At 36.8% G+C, this 10,000-nt stretch overlaps 1 protein-coding gene across 2 annotated transcripts in view; it reads left to right on the forward strand.

Moving 5' to 3' along the window:
* LOC137975789 (RYamide receptor-like) overlaps positions 1-10,000 on the forward strand; it is a 29,059-nt gene that overhangs the window by 2,777 nt on the left and 16,282 nt on the right. The gene's annotated exons all lie outside the window — the stretch shown is intronic.

The raw sequence follows: 10,000 nt of genomic DNA on the forward strand, positions 1-10,000 counted from the left end.
CTGCTCTTTCTGAAAACTGTGTATCAATATTTATTTGCTTTTTCATCAATATTTGTTTTGCATAAAGCACGCTAACAGAATCTGTACCTTGCTGAGTTCGCATTTGTTAGCGTTAATAGTATTTTCGGTCAGATGTTTCTGTTTTTTATGAGGGGTTTATTGTTTTGGTCTCCCATCCCAACACTAACCCCGCGAAACAGGGCTTGACTTCAGTGAAGTTTAGTATTACAAAGTTTTCGGATGCTCATAGGGCACACTTGTGGTGAAAAGAAGTTGTGAGGGAACTTGAAAATTATCAACATGTCAGCCCAGAAGCCAATGTTTCTCGCTTCTCTTTTATTTGTTATTCTTCAGAGACTGGAATGCTGTATTTCAATACCACACAATTCAGTGCCTTCTGATTTTCTGTAGCACGTACCACAGGCAAGCCAGTGTATGCTTCACAGAAGCATCTAGTTGGAAGTAGAGTACGAAAGAGGTTACTTTTATTTTCGTCGTCAGCGCTTCTCGCGCTCGCCAGCTGTTTGCTGAATTTTCTTGGCAAAAAATCAAGTGCAAAAATTCCTCTTCTCCCAGGGTACCGCTCTGATTGATTTTGCCGTCGGAAAATGACAATTGATTAAAACTGTCAGCAATGAAACTGACCAAAGTGCACTTCAAGAAACATCTCGCATCCAAAATAACCTCGGAAGGAAAGGTTTTGTTTGTTTGAATGCACAGTCGGTGATTGAGACAAGGGGTTGGTTTCAATTTTAAAATGCTGTGGCCGTGTTTAAAGAATGCTTTTTCAGGTCGCTCAGCGAGTGGTAGCCGCAAATTGCTTGCTTGTTCCATTGTCAGTGTGCTACATAATTACATTTACTCCTGGTTCCTGGTTTGATCGAATCACTACCCATCACTCAATGGAGAATTAACCGCTGTTCTGGGGAATAATGAGTTAAAATAACCCCGTTGTCACATACAGGAGAGGAAGATCTGTAAGACATACGCTTGTGATGGCTAAACGATCCCTTGAATGAAGACTAACGAAGACGAATCATCACGGAGATGTCTCTGTGCACTTCTGGCTACCCTCAATAATTAGGCATTATCTATATTCCCGAAGAACCTTCATTGTAGAAGGGTGCACTTGCATCTAACAAAAAACGTTTTTTGCAAATTGCAAATTTGCAAATTGTGAATTGGACTGTCGCAGACAAAGAAATGTCACACTTTTAGTGTGAGTTCATGAAAAATTCCTCAATTCTTCTCGACATGGATCTGCAGAACAATCCACAGTTCTGTAAGTTGCTTTATTGACAATCCCCACGGTTTTCGACATCAGCACCTACACCGCTTATCAAAATAATCGAAGGTTTTGGGAAGACTTATTACCAGGACTGTAGCATGAATCTTATATTTTTGAGCTGTTAGATGTTTTGTTTGCAGGTTTTGTCTTGGCCGCTATCCAAGATCGGGATGATGTTTGTAGTGATTAATCAGCGTATATAACAATTACTATTGATAAACTCTACTTTTTTATAAAAACCTTTCTTATAAGAACGTTAAAGGTAAGATGAACCAAAATTTTAAGAAAATTCCTCAGGTTGTTCATTTTCAATGCTTAAGTTTGAAGCCAAATTTAGCCAGAGTTGGTTGGCGCGACATCTTGCACGTGGCATCAGAGCAAGTCGCGCAAAGTATGTGACAAGCAACTTGATAATAAGCAAGCACTTTGATAAGTTTCCTGGTCACGTCCGCATTAAGAAGATATAACAAATTTCAGTCTAAGCTCCAAAATTAGACGTTCTTATTTTTTATAATGATAGAGAAGATCACGAAGAATTTCCTTCCCTCAACCATGTTACTGAAAGTGATCCGACAAGTTCGACGATAAATTACGGATTATCAATGAAATGAAGAAGGAATAAGCTTCGCACTTGCTGAAGTGAAATAACAACTCTATTCGACACTGATTTAGGTTATCTTTGCGTGCCGTAGAACCCTGCTACTCAAAACATGATGAGAGAATAACAAACTTGACAATTGACCTGTGGATCTCTTTATATTACGTTCTCGAAACATTCTTCAAACCTTCATGATATACATCACGACTTCCTTGGACAAAATGGTACATTCCGATGATAAACAATAATTTTGTGTTTGTATTATTCAGTTTTGGTCATCAAACAGAAGTCGAAATGCTCTTTTCTCAGACATTGCCGGATAATTCGAGATGCAGGACTGCAATGTACAAATTGTTAATTATTTTGTCCTTGTTGCCGTGGTTGTCGACGCCAACTAATGTGAGCCCTGCTTGCATCCGGTCTGGACGACCACACCCCCAGTGAGAGACACAATAATTGCAGTTTGTATTATTCAGTTTCGTTCATCAAATAGAAGTCGAAATGCTCTTTTCTTAGACATTGCTGGATAATTCGAGATGCAGGACTGCAATGTACAAATTGCCTAATTATTTTGTCCTTGTTGCTGTGGTTGTCGACGCCAACTAATGTGAGCCCTGCTTGCATCCGGTCTTGACGACCACACCCCCAGTGAGAGACACAATAATTGCAGTTTGTATTATTCAGTTTCGTTCATCAATTAGAAGCCGAATCCCTGACATGTAACTGAATGTTTTTGAGACTATCGTCGGAGAATTTGAGATAAACTTGTAATATGCAAATTGCCAGTGTGAAATAATAATTGCCGTTTGTTAGTCCTGTGTCCGTTTCTCAGTTGTGTTTGAGGAAAAGTTGTTGGCAATTTACGTATGTAATTCTTTTTTCACGTCACAACACTTACTTCACGATGCTCTCCGCCACGTTCTTTTTTTTAGTTTTCATTGTACGGTTTTGATTCTGACGGATTTCATTGGAGTATTACATCAAGTAGTTAAGCACGCTCAAGTATAGGTAAGTAAACTACATGAGGAGCTTAAGCCGACTCAGGAATTCTCGGCTGGACGTCTCCTGACGGTGTAGATATCCATCAACAAAGGCTAAAAACATAACACAAAAGGTGTTTCGTATTCAGAAAAGTGTTAAAGCATTTAGGATCGATCAGATTGTACTGTGAACTTACGTTAAGCAGAAAAAAGTAGTTAATTTTTTATTGAATGACCATATTTAGGGGCGAGATGAATTGTGTGGGGAACACAAATCTATTTCAGTTCGTTTGCACGTATCGACAGTGGCCGTTAGTGCTGGGACACGGAACCATTTTTCGTTCTATAGGATCTCTCACCCGGGGAAAAATGGTACAGGTCGCCGTCGTCTCTCGCCGACCAGCACTACTTCGACGCTCCTCGCCGCTGGTGAGCGAGAAGACCTCTGGCATCCAGGGTAAAATGTTAGCCAATTTGTCGAAGGAAAGTTTTTTCAGCTCTTTCGAAGAGAGATTTGTCGCCTTCAAGTCGGTAATTTTTTGCGGGAAAATGGTGATCACGTTTCGAAATTCGGCGGGTCTAATCTGCACATCGCAGGTCACAGGTTGCAGTCATTGTTTCACCAATACAGAAAACTTTTCTTTCGGCCTAATTAGGCCTAAGGTTAGCTTTTAAGAATGTTTAGGATACTTTCTGTATTGGTGAAACAATGACCTGCAACCTGTGACCTGCGACCTGCGACCTGCGACCTGCGACCTGCGACCTGCAGATTAGACTCGCCGTCCGAAATTCTGGTAAAAACGTGGACGAAGCTTACGGAATAACTTTGGTTGGCCTCTTTGGGGGGATTAATTGAGCAGTCTTCGTCTGAATGTCATCGATTTCTGTATTCATGTTTTCAAACGAGTTATGGAGGCAGTAAACAATGTTGACGTCGGGGAATTCGGTGCTGGAAGCCTTCCCGGTATACAGGCTCACGCTCAAACGTTGAGGTAAAATAATTGCTGTTATGTAGGTTCAATTTCATCAGATATCAGGATATCATGATAGCAGCTAGGAAATTGATAAGTCTGTGATTAATATTGAATGTGCCTCCTTGTGACATGCTGGGAAATCAATTAGCCCGGAATGAAAAGCTACAACTGACAATTGGGCATTCTAAATTTCCCATTTCCTCAGTTATTGAGTTCCATAAGTATAAAACTTAAAAATGGTTTGCTTTAAAATCAGAAAAGAACCAATTCACCGTTGCTGTTGAGAAAAGTGTATGCCAGGCAAAACAAGTTGCATCTCGGTAGCCTGAAAGTTAACTGACAAAATAATTTGCCTGTATTTAAATTAACAAATACACCAATACATCACTAACGTTTCATGTTTAACCGGAGAATTATGTTCGAAGGTGTAATAGCTGTTGAGTTTTATTCCTCAGTTATCGAGTTCCATAAGTATAAAACTTTAAAATGGTTTGCTTTAAAATCAGAAAAGAACAATTTCACCGTTGCTGTTGAGAAAAGTGCATGCCAGGCAAAGACAAGTTGCATCTCGGTAGCCTGAAAGTTAACTGACAAAATAATTTGCCTATGTTTAAATTAACAAATATACCAATACATCACTAAAGTTTCATGTTTAACCGGAGAATTATGTACAAAGGTGAAATAGCGGTTGAGTTTTATTCCTCAGTTATCGAGTTCCATGAGTATAAAACGTAAAAATGGATTGCTTTAAAATCAGAAAAGAACCAATTCACCGTTGCTGTTGAGAAAAGTGTATGCCAGGCAAAACAAGATATATCTCGGTAGCCTGAAAGTTAAGAAATAATTTGCCTGTGTTTAAATTAACAAATACACCAATCCATCACTAACGTTTCATGTTTAACCGGAGAACTAGGGAAGCAGATGTTCGAAGGTGTAATAGCCGTTGAGTTTTATTCCTCAGTTGTCGAGTTCCATGAGTATAAAACGTAAAAATGGATTGCTTTAAAATCAGAAAAGAACCAATTCACCGTTGCTGTTGAGAAAAGTGTATGCCAGGCAAAACAAGATATATCTCGGTAGCCTGAAAGTTAAGAAATAATTTGCCTGTGTTTAAATTAACAAATACACCAATACATCACTAACCGATTTCATGTTTAACCGGAGAATTATGTACGAAGGTGTAATAGCTGTTGAGTTTTATTCCTCAGTTATCGAGTTTCATAAGTATAAAACTTAAAAATGGATTGCTTTAAAATCAGAAAAGAACCAATTCACCGTTGCTGTTGAGAAAAGTGTATGCCAGGCAAAACAAGTTGCATCTCGGTAGCCTGAAAGTTAAGTGACAAAATAATTTGCCTGTGTTTAAATTAACAAATATACCAATACATCACTAACGTTTCATGTTTAACCAGAGCATTATGTACGAAGGTGTAATAGCTGTTGAATTTTATTCCTCAGTTATCGAGTTCCATGAGTATAAAACTTAAAAATGGTTTGCTTTAAAATCAGAAAAGAACCAATTCACCGTTGCTGTTGAGAAAAGTGTATGCCAGGCAAAACATGTTGCATCTCGGTAGCCTGAAAGTTAACTGACAAAATAATTTGCCTGTGTTTAAATTAACAAATATACCAATACATCACTAACGTTTCATGTTTAACCGGACAATTAGGGAAGCAGATGTTCGAAGGTGTAATAGCTGTTGAGTTTTATTCCTCAGTTATCGAGTTCCATAAGTATAAAACTTAAAAATGGATTGCTTTAAAATCAGAAAAGAACCAATTCACCGTTGCTGTTGAGACAAGTGTATGCCAGGCAAAACAAGTTGCATCTCGGTAGCCTGAAAGTTAACTGACAAAATAATTTGCCTGTGTTTAAATTAACAAATACACCAATACATCACTAACGTTTCATGTTTAACCGGAGCATTATGTACGAAGGTGTAATAGCTGTTGAGTTTTATTCCTCAGTTATCGAGTTCCATAAGTATAAAACTTAAAAATGGATTGCTTTAAAATCAGAAAAGAACCAATTCACCGTTGCTGTTGAGAAAAGTGTATGCCAGGCAAAACAAGTTATATCTCGGCAGCCTGAAAGTTAAGAAATAATTTGCCTGTGTTTAAATTAACAAATACACCAATCCATCACTAACGTTTCATGTTTAACCGGAGAATTATGTACGAAGGTGTAATAGCTGTTGAATTTTATTCCTCAGTTATCGAGTTCCATGAGTATAAAACTTAAAAATGGTTTGCTTTAAAATCAGAAAAGAACCAATTCACTGTTGCTGTTGAGAAAAGTGTATGCCAGGCAAAACATGTTGCATCTCGGTAGCCTGAAAGTTAACTGACAAAATAATTTGCCTGTGTTTAAATTAACAAATATACCAATACATCACTAACGTTTCATGTTTAACCGGACAATTAGGGAAGCAGATGTTCGAAGGTGTAATAGCTGTTGAGTTTTATTCCTCAGTTATCGAGTTCCATAAGTATAAAACTTAAAAATGGATTGCTTTAAAATCAGAAAAGAACCAATTCACCGTTGCTGTTGAGACAAGTGTATGCCAGGCAAAACAAGTTGCATCTCGGTAGCCTGAAAGTTAACTGACAAAATAATTTGCCTGTGTTTAAATTAACAAATACACCAATACATCACTAACGTTTCATGTTTAACCGGAGCATTATGTACGAAGGTGTAATAGCTGTTGAGTTTTATTCCTCAGTTATCGAGTTCCATAAGTATAAAACTTAAAAATGGATTGCTTTAAAATCAGAAAAGAACCAATTCACCGTTGCTGTTGAGAAAAGTGTATGCCAGGCAAAACAAGTTATATCTCGGCAGCCTGAAAGTTAAGAAATAATTTGCCTGTGTTTAAATTAACAAATACACCAATCCATCACTAACGTTTCATGTTTAACCGGAGAATTATGTACGAAGGTGTAATAGCTGTTGAATTTTATTCCTCAGTTATCGAGTTCCATGAGTATAAAACTTAAAAATGGTTTGCTTTAAAATCAGAAAAGAACCAATTCACCGTTGCTGTTGAGAAAAGTGTATGCCAGGCAAAACATGTTGCATCTCGGTAGCCTGAAAGTTAACTGACAAAATAATTTGCCTGTGTTTAAATTAACAAATATACCAATACATCACTAACGTTTCATGTTTAACCGGACAATTAGGGAAGCAGATGTTCGAAGGTGTAATAGCTGTTGAGTTTTATTCCTCAGTTATCGAGTTCCATAAGTATAAAACTTAAAAATGGTTTGCTTTAAAATCAGAAAAGAACCAATTCACCGTTGCTGTTGAGAAAAGTGTATGCCAGGCAAAACAAGTTGCATCTCGGTAGCCTGAAAGTTAACTGACAAAATAATTTGCCTGTGTTTAAATTAACAAATACACCAATACATCACTAACGTTTCATGTTTAACCGGAGCATTATGTACGAAGGTGTAATAGCTGTTGAGTTTTATTCCTCAGTTATCGAGTTCCATAAGTATAAAACTTAAAAATGGATTGCTTTAAAATCAGAAAAGAACCAATTCACCGTTGCTGTTGAGAAAAGTGTATGCCAGGCAAAACAAGTTATATCTCGGCAGCCTGAAAGTTAAGATATAATTTGCCTGTGTTTAAATTAACAAATATACCAACCATCACTAACGTTTCATGTTTAACCGGAGAATTAGGGAAGCAGATGTTCGAAGGTGTAATAGCCGTTGAGTTTTATTCCTCAGTTATCGAGTTCCATAAGTATAAAACGTAAAAATGGATTGCTTTAAAATCAGAAAAGAACCAATTCACCGTTGCTGTTGAGAAAAGTGTATGCCAGGCAAAACAAGTTGCATCTCGGTAGCCTGAAAGTTAACTGACAAAATAATTTGCCTGTGTTTAAATTAACAAATACACCAATACATCACTAACGTTTCATGTTTAACCGGAGCATTATGTACGAAGGTGTAATAGCTGTTGAGTTTTATTCCTCAGTTATCGAGTTCCATAAGTATAAAACTTAAAAATGGATTGCTTTAAAATCAGAAAAGAACCAATTCACCGTTGCTGTTGAGAAAAGTGTATGCCAGGCAAAACAAGTTATCTCGGCAGCCTGAAAGTTAAGAAATAATTTGCCTGTGTTTAAATTAACAAATACACCAATCCATCACTAACGTTTCATGTTTAACCGGAGAATTATGTACGAAGGTGTAATAGCTGTTGAATTTTATTCCTCAGTTATCGAGTTCCATGAGTATAAAACTTAAAAATGGTTTGCTTTAAAATCAGAAAAGAACCAATTCACCGTTGCTGTTGAGAAAAGTGTATGCCAGGCAAAACATGTTGCATCTCGGTAGCCTGAAAGTTAACTGACAAAATAATTTGCCTGTGTTTAAATTAACAAATATACCAATACATCACTAACGTTTCATGTTTAACCGGACAATTAGGGAAGCAGATGTTCGAAGGTGTAATAGCTGTTGAGTTTTATTCCTCAGTTATCGAGTTCCATAAGTATAAAACTTAAAAATGGATTGCTTTAAAATCAGAAAAGAACCAATTCACCGTTGCTGTTGAGACAAGTGTATGCCAGGCAAAACAAGTTGCATCTCGGTAGCCTGAAAGTTAACTGACAAAATAATTTGCCTGTGTTTAAATTAACAAATACACCAATACATCACTAACGTTTCATGTTTAACCGGAGCATTATGTACGAAGGTGTAATAGCTGTTGAGTTTTATTCCTCAGTTATCGAGTTCCATAAGTATAAAACTTAAAAATGGATTGCTTTAAAATCAGAAAAGAACCAATTCACCGTTGCTGTTGAGAAAAGTGTATGCCAGGCAAAACAAGTTATATCTCGGCAGCCTGAAAGTTAAGAAATAATTTGCCTGTGTTTAAATTAACAAATACACCAATCCATCACTAACGTTTCATGTTTAACCGGAGAATTATGTACGAAGGTGTAATAGCTGTTGAATTTTATTCCTCAGTTATCGAGTTCCATGAGTATAAAACTTAAAAATGGTTTGCTTTAAAATCAGAAAAGAACCAATTCACCGTTGCTGTTGAGAAAAGTGTATGCCAGGCAAAACATGTTGCATCTCGGTAGCCTGAAAGTTAACTGACAAAATAATTTGCCTGTGTTTAAATTAACAAATATACCAATACATCACTAACGTTTCATGTTTAACCGGACAATTAGGGAAGCAGATGTTCGAAGGTGTAATAGCTGTTGAGTTTTATTCCTCAGTTATCGAGTTCCATAAGTATAAAACTTAAAAATGGTTTGCTTTAAAATCAGAAAAGAACCAATTCACCGTTGCTGTTGAGACAAGTGTATGCCAGGCAAAACAAGTTGCATCTCGGTAGCCTGAAAGTTAACTGACAAAATAATTTGCCTGTGTTTAAATTAACAAATACACCAATACATCACTAACGTTTCATGTTTAACCGGAGCATTATGTACGAAGGTGTAATAGCTGTTGAGTTTTATTCCTCAGTTATCGAGTTCCATAAGTATAAAACTTAAAAATGGATTGCTTTAAAATCAGAAAAGAACCAATTCACCGTTGCTGTTGAGAAAAGTGTATGCCAGGCAAAACAAGTTATATCTCGGCAGCCTGAAAGTTAAGATATAATTTGCCTGTGTTTAAATTAACAAATATACCAACCATCACTAACGTTTCATGTTTAACCGGAGAATTAGGGAAGCAGATGTTCGAAGGTGTAATAGCCGTTGAGTTTTATTCCTCAGTTATCGAGTTCCATAAGTATAAAACGTAAAAATGGATTGCTTTAAAATCAGAAAAGAACCAATTCACCGTTGCTGTTGAGAAAAGTGTATGCCAGGCAAAGACAAGTTGCATCTCGGTAGCCTGAAAGTTAACTGACAAAATAATTTGCCTGTGTTTAAATTAACAAATATACCAATACATCACTAACGTTTCATGTTTAACCGGAGAATTATGTACGAAGGTGTAATAGCTGTTGAATTTTGTTCCTCAGTTATCGAGTTCCATAAGTATAATAAAACTTAAAAGTGGATTGCTTTAAAATCAGAAAAGAACCAATTCACCGTTGCTGTTGAGAAAAGTGTATGCCGGGCAAAACAAGTTGCATCTCGTTAGCCTGAAAGTTAAGATATAATTTGCCTGTGTTTACATTAATTTC

Source organism: Montipora foliosa, chromosome 11 (assembly GCF_036669935.1).
Source record: "Montipora foliosa isolate CH-2021 chromosome 11, ASM3666993v2, whole genome shotgun sequence".
NCBI lineage: Eukaryota > Metazoa > Cnidaria > Anthozoa > Scleractinia > Acroporidae > Montipora > Montipora foliosa.